We start from the raw sequence: 18,355 nt of genomic DNA, 5'->3' as shown, positions 1-18,355 counted from the left end.
ATGCACAACCGCAAGAATGAGAAGTTGTATTCCATGCATATATGATATGTCAAAATACACTCTACTACCCTGTAGGTCTAAAAAGAACAAATAAAAAAATATCAACTAAGATATTGTGAAAATACAAAAAAAAAAAAAAACTCTGTTTAGTAAAACAAGAACATCTTAATGGAGATATATACATAAAATCTAGATCATATAAATATATATACATTATATATAATTTCATATCTAATTAAGCTTGCAATTTGAACATTAAAAAAACAAACAAACAAACACATGATTGACCAACTCATTGACTCTCCAAGAGGATCAGAAAGTCCAACTTGAAGGCTGTGGATGAAAATAAGTTACCCAGTCTGGCTGCTGCACTTGATTTAGCAGACCCTGTGACCACCTCCTCTAGACACAGTTTTGCATAGGATACTGTTGACACTGACTGGAGTGTCAGCTAGGAGCACAGCAATTATTTTCCTCAATGCTGGATATCTCTATGCCTCTTTGGCCAGAATGAGTTCTGCTAGCATCTCCTTATTCATTTCATTTCTTCCAAATTGGAGTGGTGAGTGGGTGTGTCCAATGGGCTCATCATAAGCCATATATCATGATAAATTGCAAGGGAATCTGGGAGTGTGTCTCACACGAGGTGAGACTGAGAAGTTGAGAAATTTTCAATATTCAGAGGATCTTCAAAAGGTCTTAGATGGGTAAAAATCTGGTGAAGTTTCATTTTACATAGGAGCCTAACAATTATCTAAATTGTTCTTTATCTGTCTAGAATTCCTATCTGTCTTCTACTTCCTTGTTTTCAGAAGGTGACCCTACTAGCTTCCCAGTTCTAACACTCTGCTGTCAATGACCCAGGCAGTAAAAATATATCACCGAATTAATTTAGTGGAAACACTAAAACATTCATGGTCTTAAAATTTTAACAGAAGCCTGTGTTTTCTCCATTAAAAAAAAATTAATCGGGTAGGATGTCTTTAATCAAAAGACAAGTCAACTGGGTCACACAAAAGACTAAATAATGACATTGTAACCGTACAAATCTGACTTTTGGCTGTATTTTATAGGCCTGAAAAAAAAAATCAAAAGCAGTAAAAACTTATATTATTTCTGTCAGTAGTCCTTTTCATAAAATGTTGTGAAAACAATCTCTGTAAGAAGGAAGCAACATACTGAGCAACAAGCCTCAGTCACAGGAAGTTCATTTTTTCCTTGGCTTACAGCCCAATGCCATCAGAACTAATTAAAAACAGAGCCACGCTGGTATGGGGCTCAGTGTTTGGGTTTTACAATAACAGAGTCACAAAGCAGGGGGATGTCTAATGAGAATAGTTTCTGAGTTTGTTTTGTAGCATTGGGCAACTATGTCAATTACTGGAACTGCAGCTCAGGGCCAGCACCCATGCTGGGATGGGAGAGAGTCTTATTGCCTTACAGATTGCGCTTCCACTTTGATACATGTGATATGCATGTCACTTGTATACTGGTGCTGCTCCTTGGCTGCAGACTGTGTCAGAGGAGGCTGATGCCACCTTGCTCCTCTCGTCTGAGGCCAGATCAAATGTTACCAGGCCCAGATTTCATCTGCATTATTAGCTATGCTCCAGTTAAAAAATGAAGCATATCTTCTGGTTGAGAAATTATTGGAAATGAAAGCTCTGATTTGCACAACCATATGTATAAACTGCTGGCGAATTAAAGAGGAATGGGAGGGGACAGAGAAAAATGTCCATATCAAGGTAAAGATAAAAAGAACAAAGCAGTATGATTAGAATGTTCCCTTTGCTTTTAGTTTATTCATAATAGTAATTAAAGTTATATATATATATATATATATATATATATATATATATATATATATAGCTTATCTCCCTTTTCTCTACCTTCCTTCAAGAATTAAAATTTTACTCCTCCTTACCCAAAAACAACATCTAGTTTCTCTTTATATACATAGTGATCATGGTGCATGGTATTTGGATTATTTAAGAAATTGGCTTGGAAGAAAGAGGAGTAGAAAAGTGATAGTAATGGTTGGTAAAAGATGAACAATTATTAGTAGAGATATCTTAGCTGCATGCATTCATATGCACTCATTCATTCATGCACTCTTCATATTTACAAAATTAAATTTTGTGCTCAAGATGGCTTTTCTTCTTTTTTGTGCCAACCGTGATGGGAGAACATCCCAGTGTCAAGTTCAAGCAAGTACTGTTAAATATATTATAATAGAATTGCAGTATGAGGCTTGACAGTGTTTGGATCCACTGTTTTGTTTTTTTTTTTTATTAGTGAATTAAAGACAGTTGTGTTTATTTACCTCTCAGTTTCATTTATTTATTTTTTCATATTATAAGAATATACACAGGACTGGGATTGTAGCTCAGTGGCAGACCAATTGCCTCACACGTATGAAGCACTGGGTTTGATCCTCAGCACCACATAAAAATAAATAAATAAAATGAAGGTACAGTATCCATCTACAACTAAAAAAAAAAAAAAGAATATATGCAGACACAGAAGATGGGTATATTATATTGACTTTAAGATGTGAAAATAATATTGCATTTATGGATCAAATGTCTCATCTTGGAGCGTAAATTCTTTTATATCTACACTTTCAGTCTTCTAATGTTTTGTTGAAACTCTTTGTATTTATAGTCAAAGACATTTGTGTATGTTGGTATAATATGTAACATAATATTATCTAGTAAAGTAATATATGCAGGGAAAAATCAATAAATACATAGTTCTAGTAGAAAAATTAGGGAGACATTAGCAAGTGTGGGGAGAAATCAATTAATTACATAATCAACTACTGGGTCATCTCAATTATTATTGGCTAGGAAACCTATACCTAATCGTTTTGATGCTTTTTTAATGTTGTGAGAGGACAAGCACATGCAGATGAGCATGCTATGGAGCACGATTCTAAGAAGTTTAACTACCTATTCTAGTCCAACTATATTGGCATAAGTTTATTGGAAGCATTTTAATAACATAAATGTTAATTCTTAATTTCAGTGGTGATTGGACATAAAGAATAAGGTATTTAAAACTATATGCAATTATTATAGCTTCATAAAATATAACGTAATTTTACACATTTTCTTTTCTCACTTTTTCACTCTCTGAACCTTTCAATCAGTAATGATAATATTGGAAATTTCCCCTGATATTGTATATAATGCACATCACAGAAACATATCTGCCTGTACAGTTAGACATGTCTCCCATTCCAGCACTTCCTACCAACTCTCAAAGAATGGCTTATACAGTAGCCCAGAAATTCTTTGACTAGTAGATTGAGAGAGATTTTATGTATCTAATACCTTTCAGTATCCTGCTTTCCAGAGAGACAAAATCACAACTCTGGACATGAGGCCATGGGCATCTGTTTGGGGAATGACAGTAAAATTAGCACTCTCAGAATGTTATGCCAGAACACTTGCTGAAGCCAGGCTGAGAGATGGATGATACATATCTAAAGATGGGTCTTGGGATTCTGATGCCTGTTCCTCTTGGACCAGAGAAAAGGACAGGGAGAACAGGAGGGAGCAAAGAAAAACAAGAACAGAAAGTTTAGTAAGCAGAGAACTCTTAAAGTTGAACTTAGATCCTGAAACTGGACTTGGATACAATGGGCCAGTCTCCTCTAAAACTCTGTTCTTACCAAATAGAAAATTACTACACTGAATCCATTTTCAGAGCAACATTGACAGTGTTGTATATAACCTTCAGAGATAGAATGTTAAAACTCAATGAACACCAACAACATGAATGAAAGGGATTTAATTTCCCCCACTTTTCACATAAAAAGTAATTAGAGAACAAAATGTATTTATGAGAAGGTGTGGGAGTGAGAATGATTTTGCATTTTTTAGTTTAGTTCCTGTTTATATTCAACTTCATGAATAAATGAAATCTGTTTGCATCAGTAGTACCAAATATAATCCTCTTCTTGCAAACATTGATTGTATGATATATGACTTTTAGAGTTTTAGCCAGCAAAGGGGGAAAGGAAGAGGAAGTATATTTAATCTCATAGTCATTATACACCAGTCCTTTATGGCATATCTCACTTATTCCTCACTAGAACCCCAAAGTAGAGGATGGTGATTATATTTCACAAGTAAGGAAATTAAGACACAAGATCACATTAAAATTACAGCCACATAATTTGTAGACAAAAGTCTTGCTAGCTCCAGAGGCAGTGTTCATTCTTTCTGATCCCTTGCCTAGTGTTTCTGTGTCTACTATTTTTCTTGGAGAATTTGAAAGTCATTGCAATATAATAGAAGTTCAAAAGGAAGTTCCTTCCAGTTACCCATTATTTAAACAGGAAACTTATCTCTCTAATCCAGATGAAAATAAAGATAACATCCTTGACTAGTACACACATGATGATGACTACTCCAATATATACTTATGAAATGCTTAATGTATACACAACAGGGTCACAAACATCAGCTCATTTGGTCTTGGTCTTGACAGCAACTTTACGACAAGGGTAATTAGGTAAAATTGACTGAGGTGATAATCCGAAAAAATAAATTAAATTCTATGAAGTAATTGATTGAGTATCCAGGGCTGAACTGAAGCTATAACTCAAAATTTCTCATTGATCTGTATGATAGGATTCATGTTACAAAAATTGGTGACACGTGCAAAGACTTCTTCTGAAATTAATGAGGAAGATCATAGGATTGGGTTTTAACTTTTACACCTCTGCACTGTTTAAGAATTTTTGTGGATTAGAGACAATCTATTTAAAGTAGTACTTTATAGTAAGCAAACACTTTAATTTTTTTTACTTGTAGTTGGACATAATACCTTTATTTTATTTATTTGTTTTTATGTGGTGTTGAGGATCGAAACCAGTGCCCCGCACATTCTAGGCGAACTCTTTACTGCTGAGCCACAACCCCATCCCCTAGCAATCACTTCTTGATAAGTACTTTTGTGATGTCTTTCATCCAACTCTTGTAACAGGTTTTCTGATGGGAACAACCTGATGTTTTAACATTCTTGGTGTCGTTGACATGTAATTATGTAAATGGCAAGAGGTTGAGCAAAGGATAAATGTAAATTTTCCACTGATGTCACCCAAATTCATTTCTTACCAATTTAGTGTCTCCAAACATGTATTATTTTCTGTTTACACACCATACTGTGGTAAAAGTGAATGGGGCTGGTGTATTGTTCTCTGCGTGTTGGCATTTCATAGATGTGAGGTGGGCTTCTGGAGGAAGCAGGATGTATTTACTTGTGATACCTCTCAAATGGTCAGCAGTATTGCAGTATTGCAAACTGAAAAGGTCTTTTGCTTTAAATGTTATCATGTTCCTCTGGAGCTTATGAATTAATTCATTTAGGAAACATTTATGAAGCTCTCATTGGATGCACATCATTATGGAATGTCCTAAGAAGAGAAATTAAAGTGATGTACTCAAGGAGCTTCAATGTATTAGGGGAATTAAGGCTCAAAGAAATAAATGCAGCTACAAAGTGATTGCAGCATAGTTTTATGGGGTCCATGAGGACATGATGTTTTAGCAACTTTATTGTTCCTTAAACCAGTCATTCACATTGGTGCTGAGATTCTTGGAGAAAGTAAATATTAATAGACATGTTTGAATTTTTCAAAAGAAAGTAAAGGTCATTTTTCTTTTTATATAGAATCCTTTGGAATCTTTGTTGGAATTTGACCATGAGTTCTGCCCATGAACAATAACTGCCAGTTATACTAAACATGGAGGAGGTGAATAATGGACAAACAGACAAGATAGTGCAAGATGCTGCTGCTTCATTGAAATGCTCATTACTGCAATTGTAGTGTCTTCCAAAACAGAAGTAGAGACTATTAGTACATCAAGGTAATTCCTTTATTTAATGTGAGTTTGGATTTTGTTGACCCATCTCTTATAGCATGTTCTTCTCAAATTAATATATTTGAATATATTATTGAATATAGACCATCAGAGCTTAATAGTTTTAGTTGACTGTAAACAATTAGAGCTGATTTTTGCGTGCTCTAAATACAGATTTTGAAGAATAAAGCTACAAATAAGATGATCTGACCTGGCTCCAGCCATTGCATGAGTTTGTGTCAGTAATGCCAAACCTTATGTTAAAATAAAATTCTTCTTCAGTGTATTTAAGATAAAGACTGCTTTAAAAATATTGAAGGCTAGTATTGTAGCACAGTGGTAGAAGGCTTGCCTCGTATGTATGAAGCTATGAGTTAAATCTTTAGAACTGCCCCCCCCCCCAAAGAAGTCGAATATTTTTAAGACCAAAAAGCTAAAAACATTATAAGTAAAGAGTCAGGCTAGTGGTAGCTGACTTACTATGTAATTAGAAACTTATGAATTAATAAAAATGATCAGAATAAAGGAAAAAATGTAAGTTGATTGGATTTTTTTGGGTTTAAGTGTAATTCCATAGTTTCTTTGGGTATTTAGGCTAAATAAGGAGGTTGCCATGGCAGAAATGGAAAATGGTGTGGATGCTTTAGAAAACAGTCTGGCAATTCTGCAAATGGCTAAACTAGAGTTACCATAAGACCTGGCAACTTTACTTATAGGTATAAATTCAAGTATTTTATTTCTAAACTGTATGTCCACACAAAAACTTGAACATTAATACTCATACCATACTATTCACACAACCAAAAAATAGAAGCAACACAAATTTCCATTGCCCGAGGTATGGATTAAAAAATGTGGTATATCCATATAGTGGAATATTATTTGGCAATACAAAGAAAAGTGAACTCTGATACATGCTTCAATATAGATGAACCTTGAAAATATTATACTAAGTGAAAGCAGCTGGTCACCCATACCACATATTATATGATTCCATTTTCATGAAATGTCCCGAATAGGAAAATTTAATAGAGTCCAAAAGTAAACTAGTATTTTCTTAGGGTTAGTGGAAGGGGTTTATTTAAGGGAATTGAAGGATAGTGGCTAAGGAATGTAAAGTTTATTTTGGGGTATTGAAAATGTTCTGAAATTGTGGCAATGTATGCAAAACTGTGAATAAATTAAATGTCACTGAATTGTACATTTTAAATGGGTCAAATATATGGTATGTAAATTATATTTAAATAATTTTTTTAAAAAGAATGTTGACTGTATTCACAGTCCCAGTATATAAAATGAAACCATTTTATATTATCAGTTTTAAAACCCTCAGTTGTATTATACCAACTGAACTTTGGTCTCTTTTAATAAAAATTTAGTGTGACTTATATTCATTTTATAAGTGGGTATATGAGAGCTAGGGGAGCTATCTGATTATCACATATAACATACCCGCAATGCTTTGGGTCACCATGTAAAAGAGCCCCCTTTTTACCATGAAAAATATGACTGAAGTCAATCATAAGAGAACCATATTCATTTCAGAAAGATTTGTAAAAGCAAAAGTAATTGGCAATAATATATATAGGACTTGTAAATATTATATATACTTCATGAATTAGGTCTGAAACTTCTGGGCTCTTGTCATGTGGTACTTCATTTGTACTCTGTTCTTACAGCATAAGGCCTCTCAAATTCATGAAGAAATTTTTTTAAAAATTGTTTTTGTGGTTAAGATTGCATAGAGAACATGAGATGTGGTTGCCCATGTACTCTGTGTCTCATTAGACATAAAACCATAGAAAGGACCTTAGTCTTCTACTCACATCATATTAAAGTGTTGCTTGGCAAATTTAAACAGATATTTTTCTCTTTCCTTCCCTTTTTATTAACTGTGTAGCAAGATGTCAGTGATGGAAAAAAGTTTTTTTTTATTCTCATATTTAAAAATAATATAGCTCTAATTTCAATATCTATACATACAAAATTCTTAGAGTACAAAGAGTACAAAATTGGAGATATGATGTTTACTTATATACATTCAACAACTTGAATGCCATTAGTAAGGCTATCCTTTCTTTTTAAAATTTTTATTATTTATTTGGTGCCAGGGATTGAGTCCAGAGGGGCTGAACCACTGAGCTACATCCCCAGCCCATTTTAGTTTTTATTTTGAGACAGAGTTTCACTAAGTTGCATAGAGCCTTGCTAAGTTGCTGAGGCTGGCTTTGAGCCACTGGGATTGCAGGTGTGGGCCACTGTGCGTGGCTGAGGCTATACTTTCTCTCAAGGAATATATGTGTGTTCATCATGTAATATCCTGGTGAATGTTTTACAGCCAGCTCTTCTGAAAAAAAAAAAAAAAAAGAAGACCTAATTTTTAGCTTTTACTGACTTTTTTGATGTAAATTGTTCTTCCATGGCTGATTTCAGGATACCTGCAAGATATCTTCAGTAAGAAGTGCAAAAACGCACAAAATATCCCCTCAGAACTGGATGAGTTGAATCTTGCACAAGTGGGTGCTTCCCAACACACAAATACCCAGGTAGGAGTACATGCACTATCATTTGTAATTTATACAACTCTATGGGGGAAATTAGATATACAATGATAAGAGGTTTTTTTTTTTAATTTTTTAATCTAGAAGTGCTCTATTACTGAGCTACATCCAAAGCGCCTTTTTAATATTTATTTTGAGCCAGAGTCTCACTCAGTTACTTAGTTGCCAGGCTGACTTAGAACTTGTGATCCTTACATCTTAGTCTCTCAAGTAGCTGAGATTAGAGGTTTGTGTCACAATGCCTGTTTTTCTTGATACTCATGAACCAATTTAAAATTTTAACCAAACTGAAGGCTATCTTCTAAAATTTCTTATGGCAAAGAGTATGCCATAATTTTTTTTATTGATCATTAAAAATCTGTTTCCTGAGTACTACAGTAGGTTTAAGATTTTTATTTCAACTCAGTCATTAAATAGGTGTGTGTGTGTGTGTGTGTGTGTGTGTGCGTGCGCGTGTGTGTAGGGGTCACCTTAAAGCCTTAATTTTTATTATGCTCGATTATCTTAATTATCTTTTTAGAACCTGGCTTAGTTTATTAATTGTCAATTAGCCAGTTGGGTTTGATAAATCCTAAGGTCCATTCCACAAACAAGCCTATCAATTGGTATATGCCAATTGTTCTCAGTGGAACATGGAGTGATTGTATCTGTCTTTCAGGTTTGTTCTCTCCAACTATTTTGCAATATGATCCTATTTTTGTTCTTGACATCCAGGTTTCCTTATGCTTCTTTTGGTTTGCTGTTTCTAATCTCTTATTGTGCAAGGGAGAAGCAAACTTATAAGGATGGTGTGCAAGGCAAAAGCAAAGAAAATGATGTCTGTGGGGTCGGCTCTCCTAGGAACACAATATGGAAAGTCAGATCATGCTATGGAATGTTGCAAGGTCTTTGTAATGTTTCAAGAGGGCAAGTTGCTATATAATAGCATCTGGATGAACATATATATGTACTGTGCATTGTATTATTTAGTGTTCATTCTGTGTTTTTGTTACACTGCAATTTTTTGGTGGATTTTAATAGTGGGAATTCTTTAAAAATGGTTTACTTAGAGAACATATTTTAAGACATTTAATTTTTACATATGCAAAAGTTGAGGAATATGTTTTCTCAAAGATACCTTATTTAAAGCAGAGGCAAGATCAGAACTCAGAGTTCCTGACCCTTAGAACCACTCAAAGACTTGTTATCCATCATCCACCTAAGACTTTTAGTAAATTGGCCATGGTCCCTATACTGGCCAATATACTGGTAAACTACTGGTCCCTATACTGATAAACTACAAAAAGATCAATATTGTTCTTTACAAAGTAGTTTGATTTTGATCATCTGCCCTGGTGGGAAATTCCCTAGTGGTCTTCCTTGTGGCTCCCCCTTCTGGGTGTTGAGCAATCAAATGTGGGTCACAAGGCCTTGGCTGGACTCTATTTCTCTGGGCATTGGTGTTGTCTAAGCTTGGTGATTATCTGAGCAAAGAATTTGGAAGGGCAGTTCTCAGTGGGCTGTTATACATTTGTGTGTGTGTGTGTGTGGTGCTGAGGATTGAACCCAGGGCCTTGTGCATGAGAGGCAAGAACTCTATCAACTGAGCTATTTCCCCAGCCCCAGGTTTACTCTTTAGAACAAAATTTTGAACTTTTTGGCTTCTTTTGGTTTAGCAATAAATTTCTACATCAATTTCAGGTTTTTTCTAGGCCAACATTCTCAGGATAAACCACATTCTATACCTCTACCTTTTTCATTTACACTCTTCCTACTCTCCACCTTTGTAGAAGCACCAAATGATTCCTTTAGAACTTTATATTAATAAAGTCTGTAATCCCAGAGACTTAGGAGGCTGAGGCAGGAGGATTATGAGTTCAAAGCCAGCTTCAGCAACTTAGTGAGGCCCTAAGTAACTCAATGAGAACCTGTCTCTAAATAAAAAAAAAAAAAAAAAAAAAAGGGCTGGGGCTCAGTGGTTGAGTGACCCTGAGTTCAATTCCAGGTACCAAATAAATAAATAAAGCCAATCAACCTTTTATGACCCAATTGTTTGTATTCAATTTCTCTTTATGTTGAATAAGTTTACTGAAATAAATTTACAATCAGAGAAAATTTGCAAAAGTAGTATGAGGTTCCTGTTTACCCTTTGTGCACCTTCCACTAATATTAGTTATGATGTAACCACATGAGTTAGCCAGGAAGTCAACACTGAAAGAATACAATACTATTCAGGATTCTGTTCAGTATTTAATATTAAGTTGTTATGTGTCCTTTGTCTCTTCTAATCTGTCACAATTTCTCAGTCTGTCCTTGTCTTTCAGGACTCTGAGATGGTTAGTTACTGGGTAGTATGCCCTTCAGCTTGAATTTGATGTTTTAGTCATGCTTAGATTGAGATTATTTATTTTTGGACAAGAATACCATAGAAATGATGTACTATCCTTCTTAGTTCATGACAGGAGTAGAGGAAATACTGATATGTCTTGTTGCTTATGATGCTGACACTGATCCCTTGGTTAAGGTAATGTCGACCAGGTTAATCCATTATAAAGTCACTTTTTTCTTTTGTAATCGATAAATATCTTTGAGGGAGATATTTTGAAGACATGCAAATATCTTGACCTCATTCTGCTTTCTCCTACTAATTTCTCTAAAGAGAAATAGTTTACCCTGATCTTCAGCCAAATGACTTAGCAAAAACGAATAAACCAATAAATAACAAGCCAGCATTTAGGGTCCTCAAAACATGGGTGTCCAAGAGTTAAGAGCAGACATATATATTAGCATTGAGTCCTTCTGAATATGCATTAAATATCAAGGCCATGGGAGGAGAGGAGCAGGCATTGTAGGTTTCTGAAATAGCTGACTGATTCAGTCACATTCAGGGCACATTTTTGGGCCTGTCTCTTATAGTCCCCACTCCTGCTCTTAGGGACTCTGACTTACCCCACCTCCAGGCCATTATACACTGAAGTTTGTGAGATCTCAGCTCAGTGTCCCGAGGGTGTTTATTTCCTAGTTTCTCAGAGGGAAGGCACAATGTGCCTACCGTGGCCTCCCACTCCAATCAAAGATTCAGCTACCTTCCCAGATGCCCATGTAAATCATCTTTAGTAGAACAATGAGAATCTGGGGAAAACCCCTCCTAGGGAAATGAGTGTCATTTCATTAAAATAAAAAAAAAAAAGAAAAAAAAAACAATCCTTCAAATCTGGTTCATCTCACAGTCTAAATGCAAGTTCTTAATTAAAAGCCAACAGAGATTTCTAAAGTTGGAGAAAAACTGGAGCAACAACTTTTAAAATTATCCTGTGGGCTTTTTTTTTTTTTTTTCTTAGTCTTTTAAAGGGAAAAAGGCTAATAACCATTCAGTGGCAAATTGCTATTCCTTCAGAACAAGGAAGTGAATGAGAATGAAAAGTGGCATCCCAGGGGAACAGGGAGTCATCAGTAATTAGACTGGGCACCATGTTGAGAGGCAGCACAAAATTACTGGAATGGATCACTGAAGAATTGTCCTACTAGACCTTGCCGGATACTTTATTCTGATTTCCAGGTTTTGGAAGAATAGCAACACATTATGCTTTCCACTTTGGTGTTTTCCATAGTACCTACAATAGTGCTGAGTATGAAGACCTCAATAAAACCTTGTTCCCTGAGTTGAGTGTTCAAGTCTCCAGTGTTTTGGTTGGCTGTAGTTTTTGTCTGAGCATGTCTGTTCTGAATGATGGTGATGATAATGGGCTCCAAATGTCTGGGGCTTTCTCCCCCTTGGCACTATTGATATCTGGGGTAGATAATTCTTTGTCATGGTTTTGCTGTCCTGTATGTTGTGGGTGTTGAACAGAATCCTTGGCCTCTCTGCCCTAGACACTGATAGTATCCTTCCTCCTGCAGTCATGACAATAAAATGTCTCCAGACCTTGCCACATACCCCATGGAAAGCAACATAATCAATCCCAGTTGAGTACTGTGTCTTTATATCTCTACCCCAAGGTCACATGGCAAATGAGTAGTAGAACTGCGAAAAGACCCAGAAGTTCTGAGCCCTGGCCTCCAGTAATTTCTATTTCATTGCATTGTTGACGACATCAAATAAGAACAAAAGGTTAGAAGCAGTGATATACATTGGCATCAATTTATTTTCTTTGAGTGGAAATGCTCGAGTTCTGCAAATTAGTGTCATGACCAACTTTCGAAAAATCAGGAAACTTTGTTTTGCAGGAGAACTCACTAATCAAAGAGACATAACCTAAGCAGGGGAGATTTGGTTTGCATCTTTCTGAGTACCAGCAGAGGTCTGGGGCAGAACTGAATGGAATCTCCTTCCTTAATTTACATACTGCCTCCATTTTAGTAATACAGAAGGGAAATGAATAAAAACAATTATCCTCAAAGACATTCAGTCTGGTCTTGACTTGTTAAGAACGATAAAAGTCAGCAGTTAGAAGCATTTAATACAGCTGAACAAACCATAGAGTCTCAAACTGCTTCATCTGGTGCATTTCCTCTTAGTGGCAAATAAAAAGGAAGACTATAATTAGGGCATGATTCTGCTCAAGCTATCCAATAAAAGCTCTTAAAAATGATTGCCCTTTTAGATAGTAATGTTAAGAACAAAAGAATCATGCATGCTTATTATTTGCTTATTAGTATTTCTATATGATAATCTATCCCTTTCTCCATTTCTTTGTTTTTTGTTTGTTTTTTTGTTGTTTTGCATTTTAAAGTTAAAAGAAATACCAAAAACACTGGCCTATTTATTTTGGAAGCCAGATCTCAGATTTTCAATTAATCAGTAAATGTTTGTTAAGCTACCTGCTGTTTTCCAGGCCCACTGTATTTATGGTACAAAATTTGGTTGTAAGATTTGAATCTCCTCTATATTTGAAAATTCATAATAAAGTGAGAAGGGGAAAAAAATCTATGATCCTCAGTCATTAATGTGAATGTGACTTTCCTGAGAACTTGTTCAAATGAGTCTCTGACTCAGTAGTTCTATGGAAGGGCATGAGATTCTGTATTTCTGAATTTCCGGGTGATGTTGATATTGGGGGTCCAAGGATAGCACTTTGGGTATCAAGAATCTAAATTGCAGGTCACTAGTATATGACATAAAACAAGTTGATCTGTAATTACTGAATTTGGTCTCTTCTAAGCTCTGAGTGCTGTACTGCGCTCTCTGTGGTATAGCAGGCACTGAGGATATTGATGTGCCCTATACTCAGGCACATCACCAGTACTGTGTGCCATTCCTCATAAATGCAAATAAATCTCACTTTGCTTCATGAGGGCAATGAAGGCCTTCCATTGTTGTGTTCCTCTGAAAATCAGGTTTAAGTTACTTGGAAAGCCACTTGACACCTGGCATTGGCTGATTGCTCAGATTTCCACTGGAACCTATGTGACTACCGCATTTTTCTATTTAGTTTGTATGACTGCCCAGAGATTCTTTAGGTTGGCGTCTTTGGTACAACTTGTACTAACTACATAATCGTTTGAAGACACTCTAGTTATTTTCTCTGAATCAGACAGAGCAACAGAATGCAAGTATAAGTAAAGTCATGCTCTCCTATTTCATATACATGTGTGGAGTACTTCATTCTGAAGATTCGTTGGTGGCCAATTGTAACACTGTGCTCAGCAGCTGTGCATCTAGGCTATGGCTATCCAATACATTTTTTCTGCAATGAGAGAATTTTCTGGTTCTGTGCTGCCAAAATTGGTAGCCATTAGTCACATATTGCTATTGAGGACTTGAAAAAATAAAAAATAGTCTGAGAATCTAAGTTTTGATGTTGAACTATGTTTAAATAAAATTTGAAGCTCAATACCACTCATGGCTAGTGGCCACTATATAGTAGCTGGTGAATTTGTCAAAGACAGGTACACCATAGAAAAACAGTAGGAAATGACTGAATTCAGTCAAGACTAGATGACTTCTGACCTGGCTTCTAACTTACTGAGGTCATGAATTAAGCTGGGGAAATGCCTTCATTTCTCTGTTCATTTGTTAGAAACGTGTGAGGGACTAGATAACATAGTTTTAGAAACTTATAGTTTTAAAAGGTTTCTAGTTCATTTCACAAGAAGTAAATAAAAATTATACAAAATGTAGAAAATATGGTTACATAAAATGAGGGAAAAAACACTCAAAACCATAGTGAATATACATGAACATTTTGGTGAATAGCCTTCCAGCTGTGTGTGTGTGTGTGTGTGTGTGTATCATAATGATCTATAAATCAATGTATAGGTCTATAAATCCACAAATACATAAACATTACATAAGAGACATAATACTTTTGGGAGGGGTCATAGTGACTTAGTGCTGGAGGATATGACTGTCAAATGCTGCTGGAAGAGGGGAGATAGGGTATTTCTCTTTCTTCTTCTTGTATAAATGAAAGCTTTGCTTTGTCAACTATGACCAAACTATGAAACTCCTTTGTAGGCATCAAAGAAATGGAGTCTTTGAGTGACTGATCAAAACTCATGGGCTAACAGAAGGATCCTTATCTAGGAGCCTAAGATGAGCACTTAGCCATCTGAGTTGCTGTCAGTATCACAGCCAAATAACAGATGGAAATGGTGGGAGAAAGTAGACCCAGCAAACTCCAGGATGAAGTTTGTCTTCATCATGTAGCGTTAAGTACTAAACAAGATGTTCTCTAGTTAGTAGAGTTGTTTTCCTAAATGCCCTTATGTTACAGCCTAAGCAGACCCTGCCTTTGTTCAGACCCACAAAAGGGGAAAAAAAGCATTCATTCCCTCAGGAATCAAGATGATGATGTTTCTGGGGGAAGCTGAGTGGAAGGGGAAAGTTCCTTTGTGTACTGTGCTCAGATAGCTGGAATTTAAGTTTGTATAGCTGATGAAATGCAAGTCATCTTTTAAAAGTCAGAATGGCTTTCTGTGGGATGTGGAAAAGAGGAAGCAGAAAAGGCTGCATAGGTCAAAATATAAGTCAGAGATTCTTCCAGAAAGCTTGAACAATATAAGCTCCCTAAATATTGCTCCATTTCTACTTTAGATCATATACAGTGTTAACTGCTTAATCAATCTAAAAATCACTACCGAAATAACAACTAGAAATACTGCCTTTATTCTTTTCTGGCAGCTCTTCAGACTCACCTTGAATGACAAGTTCAAAGTTTATGAACTCCAGAAAGACAAACTCAAGCTATTTTCTTGTATTCTGTGAAAGCTTGTTATTGTCTTCCTTGCCACCTGGGTACAAGGAAATGTTGATCCCATTTATCAATTACCAGCATTTTCTTCCTTCTTGAATTATCTGCCTTCTTTTTGACTAGTTCCCTGCTTATTTAAACTTATGACTCCTGTGGTATTTTCTATGTAGAGTTCTGGCTTTGGTGTTTGGTCATCTCTTGTAGATCAACAAAATACTGTTCATGGCATAGGCTCTGGGGTCTTACTGCCAGGAAATAATGCAGACTCCCCTATTCTTTGGACGCATTTCTAAGCAGTTGTTGGGTGTCTCAGTTTCCCATTATGTGACCCACGGCCTCTTGTCATCATCTATAGGAAGTGAGGATATTATTCCAACCTCATAGGAATTGTTGTGAGTTGTCTGAAATAAAACAACCTTTGTAAAGTGCTTGTCACAGATCCTGTTCTGAAGTATCTTGGTTAAGACAAGTGCTTAAAAATGTCATGTATACATGGTACCATTCCAGCATTCCACATGGGTTTGGTCTCCCAGGACAGATGGGTGCCAGTACAAGGAGAGGGGCTGTTTCTCTTAGCTTGGGGTATACAACTTGGTGCCTGTTATGATGCAGCCCTTAGGAGTTAACCTCTAAACCACACAGCACTACTAGTGTTTGAACTGGACTAGAATAGTAGCCATATGAATTTAATGGGCACATTCTAATATTTATGAGGAGAGTTGAAGGGCCCTGACTTAGAGTCAAGTAAACTTGATTCAAAATCCCAGTTTCTTTACTCATTTGATGTGTGATTTTGAACAAGTTATTTAACATCTCATGTCTTTGGTTCTTTTTTGTGAACTGGCATTACTAGTTCCAATCACATCGAGTTGTTGAAATTAGATAACCTTTGAAAAGAGTTCATCATGGTGACCAACACATTAAATATTTCTAAATATCTATGAGAAATAAATTGATAGTCTCGCCAATTTTTCCAAAGAAAAATAACCACAGAAATTATTTCCAGGTTCAGAAGAAATTTTTCCCTGAAGAATACTCATCCTAACTTTCCTATGCACATGTATGAATAGACCACAGTGAATCACAGTGTCATGTATATCCACAAGACACTAATTAAAAATAAAGCTATTAGTAAATAGCAAATACTGATCTCAGTAGAGGGAAGGGAACAGGAGGAGGGAGGATGGGAGAGAAAGAGGAAGTACTGGGGACTGAAATAGAACAAATTATATTCCATGCTTTTATAATTATGTCAAAATGAATCCTAATGTTGTTTAAGTAAACACAGCCAATGAAAAAAATATTCATTTATGGTTTGAAAGCTAACTACCAAAATCAGATTCTACACCAATGACCCCTCTGCAAAATCTAATTCTGCACATTGTACAAATGCTTGAGTTAAAAGCTTACATGCTTCTAAAAAATAAATATAAATGTATACATATATGACTACACATGCACACACACATATACGTAGATCTCACTCATGTAGCACTTCCTATGTGTCAGGCACGGTTCTAAGTACTTAAAAATATTGACTTACTTAATTTCCACAAAGTAGTACTATTGTTATCTCCATTTTATAGATAAGGAGGCTGAGGTATACAGAAGGTAAGAAAATTTTGGAGTCACAGAGCTAGTACATGACAAAGTTGGGTTTTGCACTAAGAAAGTATGCCACAAGAATCTGGGCTACCTTTAAGTGTTACAGACCAGGCTCAGAGTATCTCACCTAGAAATAGCTGGTGTGGTTAAATACGTATCTCTGTATAGTCTTCCTGTACTTCTGAATCTGGAAATTAAACAACCAAACACAAAATAAACATTTCTTCTTAAAATTGTTTCTTTATCTCTACTACATCTCTCACCATCCCTTTACTCCATCTTTCAGGCCATTCCATTATAGAAGTCCCATTATAGGCTGTTGCTGTCACATTCTGGACATGGTATAATTCAACATGACACATGGTGAGCAGAGATGTGTAGAAATACTGAAACTATTAGAGCCAAACAGCTTACTGCTAAATCTTTTTACTACTGCATAAATATTCTTCTAGCCGGACTGAATGTCTGAGTATAAACACTCCATCAAAGACTAGGTCCATGCTCGCAGCTTGGTCCTCTAGGTCTTACCCATGGGACCAAGAAAATGCAAGAATCTGATATCATGTGGTTTCTTTGTATTAAAAGAGCCTTCTTCAGTTTCTATAGTATAGTTAATAAGCATTATTAATAAGGTCCATTTGGTTTATTTCTTCCTTTGAAGAATTCTCAAGACCTCTGTGGACAGATTTTAAGAATCAACCATGCAATTTTATTTTCTGAGTGCTTGCTTTGTGCCCAGCCCTGTTGTAGACAGTATAGTGGAAATAGGCATTAGAAGATCACACCAAATTGCCACTTAATATTCATATATTCTTATATGATTTTTCTAAAGTGTTAACTGAACTTAACACAGTGGGGGTGTGTTTCATCCAAAGATAGTATATCCACCTTTCACAAAGATTTCTAAAGGAAAAGATTCATTATTATTTATTGCCATTGGACCAATTTTTTATTTCTAGAATAACAAACTACATCTCCAAAGAACAGACAAAACTGTCTTATATTTTACTGAACTAGAATAGTAACTATAATAATTTTAATATGCATATATCAAGATTTATAAGGAGAGAAGGGCCTTGGTTTAGAGCTAAGCAGATTTGATTTTCATTTCCTATGCAACTTTGGGCAGGTTACGTGCCATTTC

This window comes from Marmota flaviventris, chromosome 6 (assembly GCF_047511675.1).
Source record: "Marmota flaviventris isolate mMarFla1 chromosome 6, mMarFla1.hap1, whole genome shotgun sequence".
Classification (NCBI taxonomy): domain Eukaryota; kingdom Metazoa; phylum Chordata; class Mammalia; order Rodentia; family Sciuridae; genus Marmota; species Marmota flaviventris.
This window is presented reverse-complemented; position numbering follows the sequence as displayed.